Source organism: Callospermophilus lateralis, chromosome 2 (assembly GCF_048772815.1).
Source record: "Callospermophilus lateralis isolate mCalLat2 chromosome 2, mCalLat2.hap1, whole genome shotgun sequence".
NCBI lineage: Eukaryota > Metazoa > Chordata > Mammalia > Rodentia > Sciuridae > Callospermophilus > Callospermophilus lateralis.
This window is the reverse complement of record NC_135306.1, coordinates 47,595,568-47,618,756: the sequence shown is the minus strand read 5'-3', so window position 1 is coordinate 47,618,756 and position 23,189 is coordinate 47,595,568. Positions and strand designations below refer to the sequence as shown.

Below are 23,189 nucleotides of genomic sequence, written 5' to 3'. Positions count from 1 at the left end.
TTCTAATCACTGTTGCAGGCTCTGTCATATTCGTAGATTTTTTTTCTCTATAATAAGAAAATGCATATTGAATAGTTTAAGGCTTTTCCATATGGCTGCCTTTATATGATTTTTTTCTTCATAAAAAATTATCTAAATAAGGGGAATGTTCTGATTGATGAATGTGTTTGTGTGTGTTTTAGTGTGTGCTGTTTGGATTTTCTTCAAATCTATGCAGCATTCAGTTGTTGAAAACATTAACGTACTGATCTAGTTAGAGACTTTGCCCTCAAAGAATTTATAATTCAGTAAGTGAGAGATCTGCCTCTTTCAAAATGTGTCACCACTTTCTCAATCCTTAGTTTGTGAAAGCAGTTTTTTGTGCTTTATTTCATTGTATCCCCAACTTCAGCATTCATGAACCATCCTTATGATTTCCACTATATTCACAGACCATCTGTACTATTAGGTTTCTGAAATATATATTATTATTTTTGTTTTTTAACACAAGCACACAACAATGACTGCAGTTAAACTATCCTAATCAATTATGTCCATAGTATACATAATAGGATAATGCATTACCATGGCTATGAAAGGTGTATATGCTTTGAAAATCTCTTCACAATGGTTTTGTGACATTCCTATTAGTAGGCGGTCATTGTATCACTATTATAACACTGTTTACACAGGACTTGAAATTCTATCTGCCTGTCTTAATTTTTAAGCTCCTTTTTCTCTCCTAGAACTGTAAGGGGCTATCAAATTTCTTTGATAATAGAAATAATAATGTTAAATCACTCAGTCAATGTGCTAGTTATATAAATTTCAAATATATTTTAATACAATTATGTCTACTAAATCAAATGCTTTTGTCTGTATACATCCCCAAATCTTGCCCTCAGGACTACATGCATACACTTGGAGAGGGTCTACCTGTAAGACCCACTTTTGAGAGTGAGACTTGCTGTGGAAAAATGAAAAAAATAACGATAACCACAGCAATGGTAACAAGAGCTATTATTTATGGAGGACTTCACATGTGCCCCTTAACTTTATCTTATTTCATTTTCACAGTAACAATCACAGTCATGTATATCCCAGAAGAAGAGGCAACGTGTAGGAGAGAGGCGACAGTGGAAGTAAAACTTCATTTTGCCTGTGGCAGCCATAACCAATATGTGATGTGATATTTTAGTATTTGTTCTTTCTCTTTAGTCAGTTGAGATTTCACACCTGATTATTATATAAAAATTGGAGTGTGGTGGGGGTGGCAGAATAAACATTTTCTTCATATATTTGCTATTATCTTTGTTATGCTGAACCAAAGCATTTGCTCAAAAGTCTTTGCTTTCTCTGGGAATAGTGCCTAATTAATTTATTATAATCTTCCAGCTCTTTGTTCAGAAATAGTAAAAATATTTTTATAAACAAGTTATCATAAAATATTAGAGGTATTAATATTAAGTTTTCTCAATTTACAGAGGAAAAAAAATTTGAAACCAAGCAAAAACTTGGAGAATTTCTCTGTGTTTCTATAATTGGTGTCACTATCATAAGATCTATAATGTGGACTTGTGTTTATATATGTTACTGAGTTTTGCTGCCAGTATATAGTGGACTTCAAGTACAAATCATGTCTTATTTATTTCTCATCTTGCATCTTTCTTAGCAGAGTGTCTTGTACTTAGTTGGTGCTGAATAATAATTTTTTGACTGAATGGAACAAACAAACCCTATAAACCTGCTTTGAAATTCTTTTCATGAACTTTTCAAGTATGTAAACTTCATTTAGCATTCTATTATTTACTTTCCCTACAAAAGTTTTTTAAAATTTTTGATTAGTTATTGATGGACCTTTATTAACTTATTTGTTTATATGTTGTGCTGAGAGTCGAACCCTGTGCCTCACACATGCTAGGCAAGCACTCTACCAGAACCCCAGCCCTAACTACAAAAGTTTTTATAAAAAATTTTTATTTATGTATATGTGGTGCTGAGAATCTAACCCAGTGCCTCACACACGTTAGGCAAGCACTTTACCACTGAGCCACCACCCTAGCCCCCCTACAAAGGTTTTAAAGGTAGTTTATTTCAGAGATACTTCAGTAAATAATAAAGACTTAGAGATCTGGAACAGTATGCTGTCTACTATCATTTTTATGTGTGTTGGGAAAAGACAATGTATTTTAGAATGATCAAAAATAAGAAAGAACAAAAATCAAAAGGCACGGGGCTGGGGTTGTGGCTCAGTGGTAGTGCACTTGCCTAGCATGCGTGAGGCACCCGGTTCAATTCTCAGCACCATGTATAAATAAATAAAATAAAGTCTATCAACAACTCAAAAATATTTAAAAAAATCAAAAGGCACATAGACTGTTAATTAAATATTTTCATCACATGTTTACATAAATATAGGATCTAAAAATAATGAATTTATTTTTAACAATTATTATAAAACAAATCAGCTAAAGATTATAAAATGCTTGGAAAAGATGAAAATATGCTTGGTTCTTCCTATAATTAAGTTATCAAACAATTGCTCTGCTTATTTTTCACAGTAATCTAATTAAGTTGTAGATGGTATACTTTAATGTAAACGCTTTGGGGAGTTTTACACTTGGCTTTTCTGTGTGAGTTGATGTATATGTTTTGTTATATTCCACAGATAACTGGATTATTGCACAGTAATCCTGTCTAACATCACTCTAGCTATTAATGCTATTTAGGGTGAGGTTTGCTTTAAGAAATATTGCATTTCAAGAGCCTGACTTCTACCTGTGAAGGTCAATGCATGCTCCTTTTTAATTCTCTGGCTTTTTTTTTTTTAATAGCTTGATGAAATAGGACATGCTTCTCCTACCTCCCCCTCCTTCCTGTGCCTCTTTCCCAAGAAGTTTTTTCTATTCCTCTTGGCATCTGGACTTCTTTTTCTGCCAAATGAGTCAGTTAGAGAGGAAATGTTTAACCCACATTTTTCATCTTGGCTGGGAAAAGGTTTGAAGGCAAAGGTGCCTGATTATGTTTCATTCAGGATCCTGATCCTGGGATTTTCCTGATCCTCTCCTGAGAGCACAACTCTACCTTCAAGTTAAAAAGTGCTAAATGATTCACTTTTTATCATGCGTACGTTTCACCAGATCATTACTGATTTTAGAACCTTTTTTTCTTTAAGGAGAAATATATTATATTTACTTTGGAAAATATTTATATGTTTCTGGGGTGTGTGTGGTGTGTGTGTGTGTGTGTGTGTATGTGTGTGTGTGTGTGTGTTTTCATAATATGTAGTCTTTTTCCACATAGGATTTGTTTTATAAACGCAAAAAATACACTAACATTAAGTATATAAAACTTAATGAGTAAAATTATAAAGTGAAAATTAGTTGTATTCCAGCATAAAATGGCAACTGTTAATGTTTATCATATATCAGACATTTTACACTAATCAAAACATCTGAGATAGTCTTTGTTTCAAATCTGTTAGATTTTGTAGATGTAGAAACTAAGCCTTAGGTTAGTTCATTCACCTCCACCCTGCTATTTAGTGGTGGAAGTAGAATTTGAATCATTGGTTGTCTTATCAGAGATGCAACACCTACAACCCCTTTAGCTTATCTTTTGACACAGGCATTTATTATGAATGGTGACACACAACATCGTATCAGCAAATGTTCAAGTAGCTTAGCTTCACTAGTCAATGTTTTTCTCAACTGTCGGTGCTTAGGAAGTGGAGTAGGTTGGGGGAGCGCAATAACTGTTGGGTCTTGGTGGTACTTGTGGTACTGATAGAGGAAGTGGTGAGAGACGCAGGCTGTCCATGCTCTTTGCCACAATGCAGGTCAAAAAGTAGATCATTCAAAGTATAAAGTTTTCCCTGGGGGTTATATTCTTTATCAAGAACTTGTTGTTAAATAAACCATACAGACTTAGAAATATGTCATAAAAGTGAAGAAGATACTATAAAATTGTACCTTAATATAAACTGCTCAAAATTTTAGTCTGAGCTTTTTGAAATGCTCATCAACTAGTGTGCACATTTATTAAACAATGTTTTATGCTATAATAATATAATGCCTTGTTATAACATCACAAATTGGACCTAAAATTAATTCATATATTATATTAAGTATTACATAGTCAACAATTTTATTTGTATTAGACTTAGAAGACAGGAACAAGGGCTGGGGATATAGCTGTTAGTAGAGTGCTTGCCTTACATGCACAAGACCCTGGGTTCAAACCGTAGCACCACTAAAAAAAAAGATAGGAACAAAATTTGGACAACCCAAATAACTTACATTTTTTGAGAAAACTCTCAGCTTCTTTGAATAATTTGTTTTCCTCCAAATAAATGTTCCTGTAGCAAAAAGGAAGTTATCAGAAGATTGATTCCCCAGACCTTTAGGCTATCTTAAAGTTCTGCAGTTTATGTACTTGATAGTTTATTGAGGTAGATCATAGCAATAATTCAATAAAAATGCACTGATTCTCATTATGTCTTAGACACTATGCTAAGAACTTTATGCATATGATTTTGTTTGATTTAATAACAACTCTATGATATAAATCATAATAACAAATGACCATTTTAGAGGTTGAGAAATGACATAAAAATTAAAGAAAGGACATAATTTGCTCTTCCAAAGTCACATTTTTGATGGAGGCATAATTGAACTCATGTACTTAGCCACTGGACTGACAGCCTGTCCCTCAAGGAAATGCTAAGGCTGTCACAGAGCCCTGACTGTGTATAAATAGTTGCTTCAAGAGAGGAAAAAGGCAGGAGAACCTGATGTATCAGTTTAAACTAATCATCAGTTCTGGAGTTGAAAAGTTGAACTACTGTATTCTATTTACTGCATGCAGGTATATCATATTCAATGTGTTTATTCTGCACATTTTCCAGAGTGACAAAAAATCTATTATGGAGAATTAGGACATATTTATTATATGTAGGTCATAGTCAAATTCCAACATTAACATCTGCCTCTCCTCTCTCCTATAACCAATCTCCCTCTTGATGTGAATTACCATAATTCTGACTCAATGGCACAAATCAAAGAGAAGACTTGTGTCTTCTTGACACATATATATGCTATCTGCACTCAAAGAATTGAGAAGCACACATCAGAACACCATTCCTTCAGAAAAAGAGGTAATGCAATGCTATGAAAGAGAATGAGGTGTTCAAAAATCACAGAGACTTAGGAACAAGCTCTAGGATTGACACATAGTATTGTCTACTTCTTTGAGCCCTTGTTTATTTTTATGAAAAATGAGAGTGATTAAAATTATGCCCACCAGGCTGGGGTTGTAGCTCAAGGATAGAGCACTTGCCTTGCACGTGTGAGCACTGGGTTTAATCCTCATCATGACATAAAAATAAATAAAATAAAGGCATGCTGTCCATCAAAAACTACAAAAATAAACAAGTAAATAAATAAAAATACAGTATGCCCAACAAAGGAACTGAAAAGATACTTCACAGAACAAGAAATACAAATGGTCAACAAATATATGAAAAAAAGTTCAACATCACTACAATTAGAGAAGTGCAAATTAAAACTATGCTGAGATTTCATCTCACTCTAGTCAGAATGGCAATTGTCAAGAACACAAGTAACAATAAATGTTGGCGAGGATGTGGGGAAAAAGGTACACTCATACATTGCTGGGTGGGACTGCAAATTGGTTCAACTACTCTGGAAAGCTGTATGGAGATTCCTCAGAAAACTTGGAATGGAACTGTCATTTGACCCAGTTATCCCACTCCTTGGCATATACCCAAAGGATTTAAAAACAGCATACTACACTGACGTAGCCACCCCAATGTTCATAGCAGCTCAATTCATAATAGCTAAGCTATGGAACCAACCTAGGTGCAGAGTTGAAAAGTGCCCTTCAATAGACAAATGGATAAAGAAAATGTGGCACATATGTACAGTGGGATATTACTCAGGTTAAAGAAGAATGAAATTATGGCATTTGCTGGTAAATGGATGTAACTGAAGACTATCATGCTAAGTGAAATAAGCCAATCCCCAAACACCAAAGGCTTAATGTTCTCTCTGATATGCGTATGCTGACTCACAATATGAGGAGGTGTGGTGGTGGTGGTAGTAGTAGGGAGAAGTGGAGATTCACAAGATTGAAGGAAGGGGGTGATGGGGGAAGGGAGATGGGAATGGGAAAGACAGTAGAATGAATTGGACATAACTTTCCTATGTTCATATATGAATACATGACCTGTGTAACACCACATCATGTACAATCACAAAAATGGAAAGTTATACTCCATGTATATAAGATATGTCAAAATACATTCTACTGTCATGTATAACTAAAAATAACAAATAAAAAATATGCCCAGAGTTATAATAAAGATATAAGGCAGGTAAACCAACAGGCACAAAATAAACAAGGAGTATCTTTTCTGTCTTTGCCCATGTTCTGTTCTTCCCTTCTCACCTCTCCTCTTTCTTTCCTTCCCCTTTTCTTCTTTTTTATTGTTCTGTACCCCACAATTTTCCCCAAGCCCTAGAGTTCTGTACACTTAATTCTGCAGCATCTGTGTTTAAAGGAGATGCTGCTTCTTTGCATCCATTTACATAGTTATATAAGCATTTTGTCCTCACAAGTCTTAGAAGGAAAGGATAGAGACTGGTGAACTGATGAGAAAGAAGCAGTTATTGTTGAAATGATTTTAGACCTGGGCATTGAGGAGACACCTTTCCCTACTGTTGACAATAACATTCTGCCAAGAGCAGATGAGCTGAATAATTTAGCACTTGTGATGGATTAATCATCAAAAAGTATGAAATGACTAATTTATAACACTGTGCTACACCAAAAATGCTAAAGTGTGTTATGACAATTATTATCAAGTGTATTATGATAATTATTATTCTTTATTATGTTTTTTATAACTCAACTTTATATTTTTGTACAAAGTTCCTTATATCATTATATGATGGTGTGGTGTGGTGTGTGTGTGTGTGTGTGTGTGTGTGTGTAGTTAATTAATGACAAAGATTATAGACTCAAGGGCCTACTATTACTCCTTTCTAAATATTTTTTCTTTAAGTATTTTTGGATCCAGTTTTAGACACTGTGGATGAGCAAACATTCATTTGGAGACCTAAAGATGATGCAATTGAATATTTTATTTTATTTTAATTTTTTCGTGAAAAACCAGCTCACATTTAATTGTGACATTTTAAAATTATGCAAGTATCTTGATGCTTGCTCCCTCCAGCCCATATTTAGTCTCTTAAAATGACAGGAAAACATCACCAATCACAGGTTTAATAAGTTTACACCTTTAGCTCCTGTTTGCAGCACCCAATATTCCTTGGAGATGCCAGTCAGACCCAGCAGTAACCAACAGTAAATTCCCACCCGCCAGAGTTGAAAAATGTCATTCTCTGAGCATTCTGTGTTACAGCGGCACTTGTCTAAATCTAGTGCCTCCCCAAAGGTGGAGGCCTTTAAATGTACCAGTGAGAAACACTTTGCTTCTTCGGCGCTGATGCTGAGTAAAGGAGAGAGGATAGAGGAGAGGCTTCCTCTGACATTGTATGAGAACTGCATTGCTGTGGGGAAAGCCAAGGGCAAACCAAACCCAAAGTAGTAAGGCCAGTTCCTTTCTAGGTTTGACAATCACTGGTGCCTTTCAATTCCATTATTGAGCCAATGACATTCAAACAGTACAGAGAGTAGAAAAGGAACATAAGCTGCAAAGTAACCAGCTGACCAACAAGATGGATGGGAAAGAAACTCACAAACATCCCTGAAGAGGAAAAGAGCCTGCAGCCAAAGGTTGAAGAGCACGTCAGCAATTATCTTACTGACACGTGGAAATAGATGAGGCTTCCTCCTGGTACCTCAAATGCTAGGTCAGCAATATATTGAAACCAAATGACATTCACAATTTTGCTAAGCACAAACCGGTGGAGCACGCCTAGAGCACTGACAATTAATTGATTTGAGGAAGAATTCCAGCCACAGCCAAACATCTCCATGTAGTGATGATCACCAGTAATTCAGGCTGTTACTGACTGAAGCACAGGAATAAACACATGATAAAACAAGAGGAGACTGAACCGGAATCCTCCATCATTCCAAGTACAGCAATGGAAAATTTGACTAACAATACATGACTCACTCAGGGTCTTGCTTCCGCTTTACACTTTGGTCTCTCCTCTGCACCAGGACACTACTTGCCCTTCTTCCAGGTTGGCTCCTCTCTCTTTATCTGGATTCGAGTGTCTAGCTTTGAGATGGTACAAATGTTCCCAGTGGAGTCTTTGATTCCCCTGCTAAGGTCCTGGAGAAAGGTTTTGACACTGTCAGCCATCTCTCCAACACCCAGACTATCAACTACACAGAGGAGAGAGAAGCACCCCCAAATCTGTTGTTGCCCACTGTGGGCTATCTCTCTACATGCCTAGCTGCCCACTCCCTGGGGCACTCCCTGACTGACTACATTTTAGACTTAGATTTTATCCGCTAGCTTGCCACTGTACTGTAAATGTCTGCAACTGCCCAGGCAGTCAGCAGCAGTGACTCTAAGATTCATGCTGGTATGAAATCTTTTAGGTTCTGGAGAGGAGAGAGCCAGCTGAAGTGCTCATACCAAACAAAGCTCCCCATCATGCTGACCTACCTCTCCCAATCTTCCAAAATCTCTTTTTTTCCCTTTTCTTTTGCATAACTCCAGTGGAACAGTTTCCACTGAATTGCATTAATCTGTTCATGGTGCTAGTCTTGCAGTTGAGGCTCTCCATTGGATTTTTAATGTTGTGTCATCAATTTCATACATTTACACATACACTTTCTTGGAGTCATCGTTCATTCTTTGGCCCTTTTAAGTTAAATATCTTCCATTGATTTTTAAAAGATCTTACTCTTTTTTTTTCTGGTTAATTTCATGAGATATAACCCATTACCAACCTGTGGCAGAAAGCAGTACAACTGATAGTAGATTTTGGAACCACCTTGGACAGTAGAATAAGAACATGAAGAAGTGAGGAGGTTGGGAGGGATGGACATGTAAAAATGTTCCATTTCTCTTATCTCAGGTTTACCCTCCTTTGTAATTTTGGTGGCCATTTTGATAATGAAAAATATGTGATGACAAACTTAGTCTTCTGATTGGAGAATGAAAACCACAACTTACCCCATGGGATATCATAAGATTTGCATGAAATAATTCATGTAAGAGGTATAGCACTATGCTTGCCATCTGTAAGGGCTCAACAAATATTAGCTATACACCAATTATCATTAATCTCAATTCTAAAATTCTATTATTAAACCTTCCCCAGTGGTGTTTCTAAATAATACCTAATAATCAGGTTGCTTTGCTCTGTGGTTTTTCTAGGGTTCAAGTATTAAGGTTAAGCACATTAAAAAGCTTCTCTAGTAGTGCTTTCTAAGACAATATTGGAGATACATATTTGGGGTGTATCTAATTCCAAATAAACTACCTAGGGTAACAGGTGGGTGAGAGACAGAAAGCAACAACCTTTCAGACACGAATGCTAGATGAATAAAAATTCCCAATTTATTTTCACATATGAAGAATAGTTGTAGTGTGAGGGGAATGGCTAAGGAGTTTAGGAAAAGTCCTTTCCTGTTCTGTCTTAATACATATCTCTTTGGCATTAACCAAAGAAATGCAACCCTTTGAAATGGGTGTAATCCCAAAGGTGCCTTTCTCATGACCATGCTTTTGTTCTCTGCTTTGGGAACCCTTCCCTCACACTTCTCCCTCTGTGTCACCCTCCAATAACCATCTGCCATCTGAAACAAGGGGCCACACAGAGACTGGCTCACACACCAGCCACATGGCCAGCTCTTAACAGCAAGGCAAAATGTCAAGCCTGGAGAAGGGGCAGAAAAGAAATGTGGCTTCCTCATTGAATAATAGCACATGCTTCACAGGATCATAATGAAGGAAGCAAAATAATACCTATGAAGTTCTGTGTAGATGGGCTAGCATCTGGCAAACACATAATAAATGGTAGTTATTATTTTTTTTGAAAACATTTTCTCTGATTTCTCAGCAATCATGAAAGTCAGTCATACGTACAGACTCCAAGACTATGTCTTAGAGAAGAAAAATGGTATAAAAAATTTGGACACACTCTTTTTATTTTTTGGTACCAGGGATTGAACTCAGGGGCACTTGAACACTAAGCCATATTTCCAGTCCTTTTCTCCATTTTATTTAGAGATAGTCTCACTGGGCTGTTTAGTACCTTGCCATTGCTGAGGCTGGCTTTGAACTCAAAATCCTCGTGCCTCAGCCTCCTGAGCCACTGGGATTATAGGCATGCATCACCATGCCCAGCTAGACACATTCTTCGTCTTTTCCCCTCAAACCAAAGAAGAAATTGTTCTAAAATATTCAGTATTGTAACCAGATAATAGCCAAATGCACATTTCACTTTTTTGAAATTAGAAAACTTAAAAAAATGTGCACATATCCATATACGGTGTGCATGTAATGCACAATAGAACTTGGCTGTCAAAAAGTTCCAGCTGACAAAACCAAAGAATAAAAGTATTTGGAAGCAGAATGGCTGGAATCCAGGTAAAAGTTAAAATCCTGTTGGGCAATTTCTCCTTAAGGACAATAGAAATCACTGTCACTGCCCTGTCTAGCCACTTTGTAAACAGCAGGGATGCTAGCAAGAGCTCCTGGTGGATGCTTCCTCAGGGAGCACTGATTGCTTTGGCTGGAGTCTGCTGTAGCAATTTTCTGGTGGTGAAGAGCATGTAGCCAGATAATTGAAGGTGGTAACCATTTTCTAATAACCACCTCAGGCTTTTGGCACCAAATTTCCTGGCACTGTCTAGGGAAGCTACTTCCTGTTACTTGCCAAGTCCACCTGCAGGTCTTATTTTGCTGAGAATTCTGGTGCCACCCATGAAACTGCTCACCCACAGTAGGATCCAGTGTGTGCCCTGAAAAATCTTCAAAGAGAGGTCTGATGGGTGGCACCAGACAAGCAAAAACAAAAACAAAAACAAAAAAGAAAGATATTGAAAAGTGGGCTGCTTTTTGCAGATTTTCTATTCATGGTTCCATTCTGTTGGAAATCATAATGTGGTCTTGAGTGAAGGACTCCAGGAAACACTTGGTTGCTCAGAATGCCTTCTTGGTTTTCTTGAACCCCATATGCACTGGCTTCATCCTGTTTCGGAGTCCATAGTACTGTGTTTTCCTCTCCATTTCCTGTGCAGTCCTTCCTCTGGTTTGTGGGCTGTGCACTTCATATTGCTCCTTTAGGGGGCACATCAAGTTGAGGGTGAAAGAGATTTTCTGTGGCTTCTGCTTTACTTATTATCCAATCCATTTCAGGTTTTCTTTCCCTTTTTTAAAAGTCCTGAAGTAACTCTTTTCCAATTGTCTAGAGCTTTATCTTTCAACTCACCCAATTAAGCAACAGTTAGGCTCCCTTTCCAAACCTTGATTTTTGTAATGCCCTGATTGTTAAAGAATTAGGTGTATTAAGACTAACATAAATATGTTATACTTGGTATTGATTTGATAATTTCATCAACCCCAGATAACTCCACAGTTTGTAGGTTTTTGTGAAAGGGCTTGCTGAAAATCTCTGTTAATCTGTCTGAATTTCCTGTAAAGGCAGTTATATACAAGGCCTCTTAACACTAATTCTCTGAATTTGCAGTTGGTAGCCTCCTACTGGAATACTGGAGAGCTAATAAGTCATGGAGATTATGTCTTCATATTGCAAGTATATAAGTCCCATCTAGGTAAAACCTACTTAAGACTGCATTTCAAGAAAGGTTGGAGAGTTATAAGGAGATCCATAAAATGCTGTCTTTTATGGGCTACATCTCTAGGTTATATTATACTCACATTAAAACATCCCAGGGATTTTGTTTTCAACCTGCATATACCATATATGTTTGTCATATGGATAGATAATAAACCATCTATCCAGGTAGATAGTGCTGCTGGAAGGTTTTTCATGAATTAGTTAGGATCCTGTAAAGCAGCACTTCACATTTTGCTAGCTTCATTTTGTAATAAACTTTACTTTAGTCTGGGGTTAAATGTGACTACAGTCCTCATAGCATGCGGGGTACTGGTGTCTAGATAAAGGGAAATCCTTTATTCTTATTTCTGACTTTCCTATAAACTTACATTGTGGCATAAATTGAAAGAAGTGTTGCATCTCTCAATAAATTGCAAATTGTATTAGTTTCTTTCAGCCAAGAAATAAAATTGTAATCATTTTATTACTCTTTCCAGTGTTCCTGAAATAAAGGCTGCTCTGAGATTTTCCTGAGAGCACAGATTATTCCTGATTGATTGAGTCACTGTTTTATCCACAGAGCCTTGCATGGTCCCTAGAGCAGAGTAATGGATGAAATTGAAATGAATGAACAAATGAATGAAAAGATAGAAATAGTGTTACATTTTTAGTGGGCTGTGTATTTTCAAGGTAATGTAGTATTTAAAAAGGGACAGTGGTAACACATTTCTAAATGTGGAGAGATGACAAATAATAGATTAACACTATAAAGAACCTCTCACTTGATCTAGGTTTTCAATCACGGAAGCACTGAGAAATCCTTATGTCTGAATACGGGTGAATCTTTAAAGTGCTTTGAAGGCCTGGGCTGACCTTGTGGACATCAGTATTCCCACAGAGCACTTTCCATAAAGAAAAGTGTAGGCTTGACATTGTTTCATCAGATCTCCTAGAATTTGGCGGACTGCCTGGATTGTCCCAGGATGTTAGTCAGCCCACAAGTCTACCATTTGTTTATTCAGTCCAGAGCAAGTGAATGCTGCCATTCTTCCATCCCCTTTGTTGGTGAGAGCTTTGTTACCCTGAATTGGGTTCTGCAACACAAAATGAAGTGACTAATCTTTTGGGGGTTCTCCCTTCTCAGGTTCTTATGTGAGCAGCTCAATCTATAGACCACACATCCCAAGCTGTCATTTTCCTCATGCTGCCCTTTTTTCTGATGGTTTCACATTGCACTTAATGAAAACAATACCTTTCAGAATGTGGCTGAACTGGCACCACCGTTAAAAGAAGGAGGTTACTGGAGGTCTTGGTATTGTGAGAAAATGTTAGAGGTAGAGGAGATGAGGTGGACTATTTATACTTTTGTGCTCTTCTGAATATGTGGGTCTGAAAGTGCAGGAAGGAGGACTGGACTATTAATATAAAATAATCACTTTGGATTATTGCACAGTTAATGTGTGTGAAATCTGGAATATGAAACTAAATGAAGTATGTTTTTTTTAAAATCATTGTGCTAGTTGTCTATCTACAAATATCTTTAAAAATTTTGGTTTCTTAGCAAAAGTTTGAGAATCTGTTTCTGAATGTCCACTATCTATGAAAGACAATGTGACTATGGAATTGATTATGGAAGACAATCATGGCACAGCATAGTGCAAGACAGAAGAGGAGGTAAAAGAAACCCTAAATCTTACTATTTTTCCATAAGCCCTTGCCATTTTTATAGCATGTTACACAGAGTGGCTTGGCAAAATTCTTGCTGATCATTAGGTCCATGGGAATTCTATTTGTTCATAAAGTTTTAATTTTGACTTGCTTATCACTGATAACTTTGTTTCTCTCTACCTCTCCTCCAAAACTTATCTAGAACTAACTTCTACTATTCTTCCCCTCCCCATTGTAAGAGAATGCAAGTATATGATGATGTTTGATGCAAAAACATTCAAGAATTTCCTCATTAACCTAACTTCTATTAGAAATATACTAGTATGGAGAATAAAAAGGAGAAATAAAATAACACATGTTCACTTTAAACTCAATTGCTGTGTTATTCCTGAGGCCCTGCCTGATGTCTTATAGACTGTCATTGCTAATTGTCATAGCCACCAAAGGGAAAAATAAGGATTTTTACCTAATACATAACAGAAGATGAGATGATGACATAGTGACAAAGCACAGGTTTGGAATCAGGCAGCCTAGGATTTCAAAAGCAAGTCAACCCATGACTAGGGATATTTACTTCCCTCCTTTGAAAAAGGCTCAGGTTCCTAATATGTACAATGAAAATAATAATTATAACATTGATATTTATTGTGCACATACAATATGCTGGTGATCCACTGTTTCCTTTAATCATTAGAGCAATTCTCTGAGATGAATACGTTATCATTTCCTATTTATAGACAAAGAAACCAGACTTTAGGGGAGAAGCTAAGTAACTTCCCCAAGGTCACACAGCTGGAATATGAACTTAGCAGTGTGATGCTAGAGTGCATGTTCTTAGTCACTGTGATACTTATCTATAAATCTAGACCACATAAGGCTCACAGGAGGGGCTCATCAATAGTGGTGAGTGTTACTAAATAAGACTTTATAAATGATCACTAGGCAATGTTTAAATTTTCAATGTTTGTTAGGACTTTTCACAGTTCAAAGAGCTGCATCTGATTATGAGCCCAATTTGTGCTGGGTACTTATTTTTAATAGTAATTGGTTGAGTTGTTATTAAAGAGAATTATTCTAATCTTTCTTTTTCTATTGAGGAAACTAAGGCTCAGAAAGGCTAAGAAGTTTGTTCAGTATTACATAAACAGCAACTTCAGATCTGTCCTATGTGAAAGCTCATTATTTTTTCTGTTCTGCTGTTTGAATTCTTTTTTAAAATGCTTATCAGCTCATTATTATGTATCTGATGCTTCTGCCACTTTACTTTCAAACACTTTTAAAAATTAAGGTATAGTTGACAAAATATTATATATGTTTATATGATGTTTTGTTGTATGTATGCATTGTGAAATGGTTAAAACAAGCTAATTAAGATATGCATCACCTGACATACTCATTTTATTTAATTTTATTTTTTGTAGTCAGAACATTTATAGGCTTCTCTTTTAGCAATTTTCAAGTATTCTAACCCAGAGTTTGTGTCAGGACAGTCTTGCAGCTTGATAGTTTGGAGTTCAGGGATTATAAAGGTGTTTCATCTATGGGGCTTTGGAAACTTGCTGTATTTTCAAACATGAGATTTGGGCAAAAGATTAGTTTAAATGGTCTTGAAAATAGTCATTAGGTTGGAACATAGGCATGTGACAGGACTATGCTTACATTACTGTGTTTTGTCCCTGTCATCAGATAGTCTTTAAAAAAGACGATTTTTAAAAATCTTAGTTTTTTAAACAAAATTGCTCCAATTATTTTTCTATAGAGGGTCAAGAAAATAGGTAAATAATTCCCAGGCTTGGTGCACATGATCCACAGGCTAGCAAACAGAAATCTGAAGTGTTTAAAGAGTCTTCCTTTTGAAAATCTTTGCCAGCCATGAGAGTTATGCTTTTGGACTTGATTCAATGAAAATCTTTATTGAGCACCCACTGCATGCCAGATATGCTGCTACATTATGTGGGATTTGGAGTCTATAATATATTGCTATTGGGATTCACAAAGGATGCAGAAAGAATATGCAAAAGTAATCCCAATCAAAATCCCAATGACATTCTTCATATAAATAAAAAAGCAATTATGAAATTAGTCTGGAAAAATAAGAGACCCAGAATAGCCAAAGCAATTAGCAAGAAGAATGAAGCAGGGGGCATCACTATACCAGACCTTAAACTATAAACTACAGACCAACAGTAACAAAAATGTCATGGTATTGGCACCAAAATAGACTTGTAGACCAGTGGGACAGAATAGAGGACACAGAGACAAACCCACATAAATATAGTTATCTCATATTAGAGAAGGCACCAAAAACATATATTGGAGAAAAGATAGCCTCTTCAATAAATCATGCTGGGAAAACTGGAAATCTTTATGTAGCAAAATAAAATTAAGCCCCTATCTCTCACCATGCACAAAACTCAACTCCAAGTGGGTCAAGGACCTAGGAATTAAACCAGGGACCCTGTGCCTAATAGAAGAAAAAGTAGACCCAAATCTTTATCATGTCAGATTAGGTCCCGATTTCCTTAATAAGACACCTATAGCACAAGAAATAAAATCAAGAATCAATAAATGGGATAAATTCAAACTAAAAAACTTTTTCTCAGCAAAAGAAACAATCAGTGAGGTGAATAGGAAGCACACAGAATGGGAGCAAATTTTCACCACAAGCACATAAGATAGAGCACTAATCTGAAGGATATATAGAGAACTCAAAAATCTTAGCACACACACACACACACACACACACACAAAACAACAACAACAACAACAACAACAACAACAAAAAACAACCAGTTCCTGTTCTGGAACTGAACAGACACTTCTCAGAAGATGATATGCAATCAATCAACAAGTATATGAAAAAATGTTCAACATCTCTAGCAATTAGAGAAATGCTCCAGTCAGAATGGCAGCTATTATGAAGTCAAATACAGTGTTTGTGAGTGAGGATGTGGGGGAAAAGACACACTCATAGATTGCTTGTGGGACTGCAAATTGGTGCAGCCAATATAGAAAACAATGTGAAGATTCCTTGGAAAACTGGGAATGGAACCACCATTTGACCCAGCTATCTCATTCCTCGGTCTATACCAAAGGACTTAAAAACAGCATATTACAGTGATGCAGCCACATCAATGTTTATAGCTGCATAATTCAGCACAATAGCTACACTGTGGAACCAAACTAGATGCCCTTCAGTAGATGAATGGATTAAGAAAATGTGGTATGTGTACACAATGGAATATTACTCAGCATTAAAAGAGAATAAAAACATGGCATTTGCAGCTGAATTGATGGAGTTGGGGAATATTATGCTAAGTAAAGTAAGCCAAACCCAAAAAACCAAATGCCAAATGTTTTCTCTGATCTGTGAATGCTGATTCATAATGGGGATGGTAGTGGGGGGCACATGGGAGGAATGGAGGAACTTTAGATAGGGCAAAGGGGAGGGAGGGGAAGGGAGTGGGCATGGGGGGAGGAAAGATGGTGGAATGAGATGGACATCATTACCTTAAGTACATGTATGAAGACATGAATGGTGTGACTCTATTTTGTGTACAACCAGAGGCATGAAAAACTGTCCTCTATATGTGTACTAGGAATTGAAGTGCATTCTGTTGTTATGTATAACAAATTAGAATAAATAAATAAATTTTAAAAAAGAATATGCAAAACTACAGTACAAAGCAGAATAAAATTTGACAGTGATTTGTCAGATACCGTGGAGAGTGAAAGTGTATTTTATTAGTGGAGTCAGGAAATGAAGTAATTACAAAATTGATGGCATTCTTGCTGTATCTTGAAGGTTAGGATTTGGACAGATGAGGAAGCGCTTTAAGGAGTAAAAGCACAGTGCTGAGAACATGGGAGGGAACTGTGAGTTTTGCCATTTAAGGTAGAAGCAGGTAAGTAGTGGTGAATGGAGTGCCACATGGGCACAATTGACTGTCCCTCCTTTTGAACAACTGCTTTACTCCAGAGTCACTGTACCCACCTGGCTCTTTGCTGTTCTGCCTGACTGCAGTTTTGCAGTCTTCTTTCCTAGCTCCTCCTCCTTGGCCTAAAATCTGCATATTGAATGTCATCAGCATTGTTTTATTTCCCCCCTCCCCGGATTCTGTTCTGCTAAGGTGATATCATTTAAATTTGTTTAAATATTATCTGTATGTCAGTGACCTCCAAACTTTGGATAACTTGTCTACAACCTGTGTCTTAAACTCCAGAACATTTATCAAAGTGTCTTTTCAACAATATCAAAATAGTAACTCTTGATTCTTTGCTTTCCCCTCCCCACTGTAAATACTGCTGTTCTAACTGTCCCCCACCCCTTACATCTTAGTCAACGGGCCTGTCATCTACCTAGTTGCTTAAGGTCTTCCAACTGGGAGTCATTCTAGATTTAACCTTTTCCCTCTCCCTTGCCATATCATAAGTTATCTTGAGTTCCCTTCTGCCCAACTCCGAATAGGTGACTGCTCTTTTGTTTTAAGGCAACAATGTTTTTTCCAACTGTATGTGAATTACTTTAATAGAAATAAATATTAAACTAAAAAGATTACTTTTACAGAGATTGTATTCTGACTCCTTTCCAGAAATTAGCTCATGAGTTGTCAAGAAGAGCCATATATTCTTTAGTTTATGTTAAGAATTTTCTCTCCCCATCTCCCAAGAGCCTTTGCATTCTCTTGTGTAGTACATGACCCACGTCCAATAAAATAAATACAGAGTACATGTTCCTACATATCTCTCATATGGTGAAAGTAACAATCACTATTGTCATCTTCCAAACTCATACTTTTAATCAAAATTCATTTGAAATCCTGAGCAACTGAATAGAGATAAATGTCATCTCTAGTGTAGATATTTTGGCTAGTCATACTCAGGAAGACAAAAAAAAATCTCTCTAGAAAGATGATATAGTACACAAAATAAATTCTATTTACATCACCTTTCTGGTTCATTGTCTATACTTTCAAGTAGTTTCATTTGGGAGGTGCTGATAAATTGCCATTTCTAATTTTTTTCTTCTTACATTCCTTTCTTCTCAATCCTCCAGTGAACACCTTCACTGCCATCAGATGTGTAAAGAGCGAAACCAGGGAGAAGCATGAACTGAAAAAAAAGGACAAAAGGACACTACTTTCCTTCTGAATTTGATAGTGAAGGTACCACATAAGCCCACACACAAACAGGAAGAGTTTGACTCAGTCAGGATCAACCACGTGTTTTAGTCAGCTTTTGTGTGACTGTCACCAAAACACCCTGTAAGAACAACTTAGAGGAGTAAAAGTTTCTTTTGGCTCATGGTTCCAGAGGTCTAAGTCTATAGACAGGACCAAAATGAGTCAGCACATGGGGGGGGGGTGGCGAGAAGGACCTGCGGGGGAAAGCTGCTCAGTCCATGGTCACATCAAGAAGCAGATAGGTGTGTGTGTGGTGGGATGTGGGCATGAAAGGGTCACAGGGAAGAACAACCCTTCCAGAGATCGCCACAGTGACCCACCTCCTCCAGCCATGTCCCATCTGTCTATGATTACCACCCAGTCAATTGGTTCAAACTAGGATGGACCAATTAGATTACAGTTCTCATAATCTAATCATTTTAGCTCTGAATATTCTTGCATTAAACAGGAGCTTTTGGAGGACACCTTATATCCAAACCATAACATTAAGTTATGCTGTGGTAAAAACCAATCCCCCAAATCTTAGTGTCTTAAAAAACAAAGGATAATTCTCATGCATGGCATGGATCCATCTATGGTCTGCCAGGGGCCCTGTTCCCTGAAGTCACTTGGGAGCTCAGGCTGATGGATCAGCCACCTTTTAATCATTATACCATGGTGATTAAAAAACAAAAAGATTTGGAGAATCTCATATTATAATTTATATCTGGTCTGGAAATAAACCAATTATTTTAAAAATTTTATTTGTTTAATTTTTTATTTGTTTTAATTAGTTATACATGACTATAGAATGCATTGATATACCTTACACAGATGAGACATAATTACTCATTTTTCTGAGTGTACATGTTGTAGAATCACATTGGTCATACAGTCATATATATACATAAAGTAATAATGTCTGTTTTGTTCTACTATCCTTCCTATCCCCACAACCCTTCTTCTCCCTTCCCTTCACTTCCATCTATTTAATCTAAGGTAACACTATTCTTTTTAGTGCCCCAGCCCTTATTGTGAATCAGCATCCACATATTAGAGAGAACATTCTGCCTTTGGTTTTTTTGGAATTGGCTTATTTCACTTAGCATGATATTCTCCAACTCCGTCCATTTACTGGCAAATGCCATAATTTCATTCTTTAAAGCTGAGTAATATTCCATTGAATATAAATACCACATTTCTTTATCCATTCATCTATTAAGGACACCTAGGTTGGTTCCATAGTTTAGCTATTATGGATTGAGCTACTATAAACATTGAAGTGGCTACATTACTGTAGCATGCTAATTTTAAGTCCTTTGGGTATAAACTGAGAAGTGGAATAGCTGGGTCAAATGGTGGTTCCATTCCAAGTTTTCCAAGCAATTTTACTACAATGGATTGGTCAGTACTAGACATATGGCACCACCCAACAAGTGCTGGGGGAGAATTAGATATTTGAAAATAATACCTATGGCCATTACAGTTGTAGGCTCTGTCTGTAACTCCTTCCAGGCTTCCCAGTTCTGGAACTCTGGAAACAGCCAACAATAAAGAAATTAACTCAATTTCCTTTCATTTTTTATCTTAAATCTAAAAAATTTATATGGAAGCGATGGCTGAAAATCAAGCCCATTGGGCCACAAACATGTATTGTTAACTAATACATATCTGAGCTGGATGTGATGGTGCACACCTGTGATCTCAATGACTTGGGAAGCTGAGGCAGGAAGACTGCAAGTTCAAAAACAGCCTGGGCAACTTAGCAAGGCCCTGTCTCAAAATAGAAAATAAAAGGGGCTGGGGATGTAACTCAGTGGTAGATAGTACCTATGGTTTCAATCCCTAGTACTGAAAAAATGAAAAATACAAACATAAGTGGAATTATGTTTAAAATGTATAGTCAAGCCTGTTAAATAAAGATTCATCTGTTAAAAGCACCTAATATCAGATTGGGAGTAGTTCTGTGTTTCACAGAGTATTTTATTTGGAAATAAGAATTAAGAATTTTATAATGAATATTTCATACTGTATTTAAAAATTAGATATGTCTACCTGTTTCAACCCTTAGAAGCTATATGACCATGGTTATTTCCCCTCTGTATTCCTCAGTTTTCTCCTGTGTAAAAAGGGGGAAATAGTAGCATCAATTGTATTGTTGTTGGGAAGGCTGAATTTGTTTGTACATATAAAATATTTAGCTTTGATGGGTACGGTAGCACACGCATGTAATCCCAGTCTCAGGAGGCTGAGACAGGAGGATCATGAGTTCAAAGCCAGCCTCAGCAACTTAGTGAGGCCCTAAGCAACTCAGAAAAACACAAAATAGGGCTGGGGAGTGTGGCTCAGTGGTTGAGTGCCCCTGAGTTCAATCTCTGGGTCTTGGTACCAAAAAAAAAAGAAAAAGAAAAAAAAAAGTAGCCTTGTGTAAGTGTTCAAAATTATCAGCTATTTTTTTCTCTCATTATTATGATCCTACATGATACACTCATCATTCAAAGTGAAAGCCCTACAAGAACTCATGAGTTAAATGAAGATAGAGAACAACCCACTAGAGAGTGAATTTTGGAAGAGTTCTTTGAAGTCTCTAGACATTGCCACAGATGTCCTGGGTGAACAGGTCTATGGAGGATGTCTCCTGCAGGCCCTGATATTTCTGTTTTTCTCTCTCTCTCTGTTCCAGAACTGGTTCAGATATTGTCACACCATCCCCAAACAAGGAGAATGCATGGGATTCTTGTTAGCAGAGTAAATGAGTTTCTCTTTTTTCTGGAGACAAAAAGAAGTTTCAAAAGGATCCTTAGATATGGAATTAAAGATACCACATTCTTTAAAAGGATATCTTTACTGCACACAGACCCCAATCCTGGTACCTCGCTTCTGGGCATACTTTGACTTGGAGGGTTAGTCTGTGGTCTGTGTGAAGTATATTTAGGTTGACATCATGTTCGGGTCTGCCTCTGTGGTAATCGTTACTCTCTTCTGGGTCTGTGGACTGTGTCCCTTGTGACTGGGCAGCCCTTACTGGTGTTAGAGGAGGAGAGCCTTCTTTATGTGGCTCCAGCCCTCTTTCCCTTGGGTTTGTGGTCATCCTGCAGTGACGTCATCTCATCTGTGTTTCTGGGAGACATCTTTGGTTCTAATGTCTCCACCAAGTGAGTCTCTGATTTCAAGCATGGAATTTGATGCAAATGGGAGTCTGAGTTGGCTCTGCCACCTACTTGCTGTGTGACATTGTGCATTTTCTTAACTTCTTTCAGCTTTAGGTTCCTCATTTGAATAGGACCATTTTTCATTATTTAAACAAAGAAAAGGAATTGGACTTAAGAGAAGGTTCAGAGTTAATATTGGTAGACAATGTTGATTAATTGGGTGAGGCAGGGGGAGGGGGAAAGGATGACTCCCGGGTTTCTATCTCAAGCACCTGTGCGGTCATATCTTTTGCTGAGGGGGAGATAGGAGTAGGGGTTTGAGTGTGTGTGTGTGAGTGCATGTGTGTGCATGTGTGTGTGTTTGTGTTGTGTGTGGGTATGAGTTTGTTGCACAAGACAGAGAAAGTCTGAGAAAGAGAGAGATCAATTTTGGATGTGTGGTTTTGAAGTGATTTTTAGAGGATGTGGATATTTTTAGTTGAAGTTTTAAGGGTGCTTGGTCTGGACTGGTAATAGAGATTCCAAAGTTCTTTATGTATGTGGGGTAATGTGACCTATAGACACACATAAGGTATTTCTCTGAAACTGAGGAGAAGGGCACAAGGTAAGCTCTGAGAGCTTCTTTATTCAGTGGTCTCAGATGGGGTAGAGAATTCTTCAGAAACACACACCTGTAATCTTAGCAACTTGGGAAACTGAGGCAGAAGGATCAAAAGTTCAAGGCTAGCCTTTGCAACTTAGCAAGATGATGTCTCAAAATTTAAAAAAATGAAATAAAATAAAAAGGGTTGGAACTATAACACAGTGGTCAAGAAGTGCTCCTGGATTTAAAAAAATTAAAAGTTCACTTTCAAGACCCCATACCCCTCTGACTTTCCTCTTACCTCTGAGGATATCACTCTTTTTTTTTAATAAAGAAGAAATTATGTTGTCTGCTTAGAATAAAGGGGGCAACCTTTTGCAGGATTCCTCAGTACATATGTATAGATTAGAAATACCTACCTGAGAGAGTAGAGAATATAGTTGGTCAAGTAAAATGATTGAGAAGATTTATTGCAGCCCTGAGATTGGAGACTGTATGTTTGTTGTGACAATAATCTGAGTGACTGTAACATTTTCCTCAGGAGTGCTCATCTTTGTAGGTGCCCAAAACACATTGATCCTGTGCTGGGAGTTTGCCAGGAGCATGCAGGAGAGAAACATTATTGAACCTGAAGGTGCTAGTGGGTGAGAAGTTCTGATGGCTGGATACTTGGAGTGTGTTTCAAAAAAGACTGATGGACTGTGGAGAAACTAGAACCCAAGAGTTGGAGGACTCCATGAGCTTGAAGAGCAGGTGAGGGCAACCAAGGGTTCTGAGAGCCCAGGAGGAAAAGCAGCTGGGTCAGAGAATGGAATATTTGCAGTTATAATTGGGGCATGGAGCCATTCTTGGTGAG

The 23,189-nt window shown here is 37.3% G+C and overlaps 1 pseudogene; it reads right to left on the bottom strand.

Moving 5' to 3' along the window:
- Window positions 1-7,275: 7,275 nt before the first annotated feature.
- Window positions 7,276-8,335, bottom strand: LOC143385944 (etoposide-induced protein 2.4 homolog pseudogene; annotated as a pseudogene).
- Between the last annotated feature and the right edge of the window lie 14,854 nt (window positions 8,336-23,189).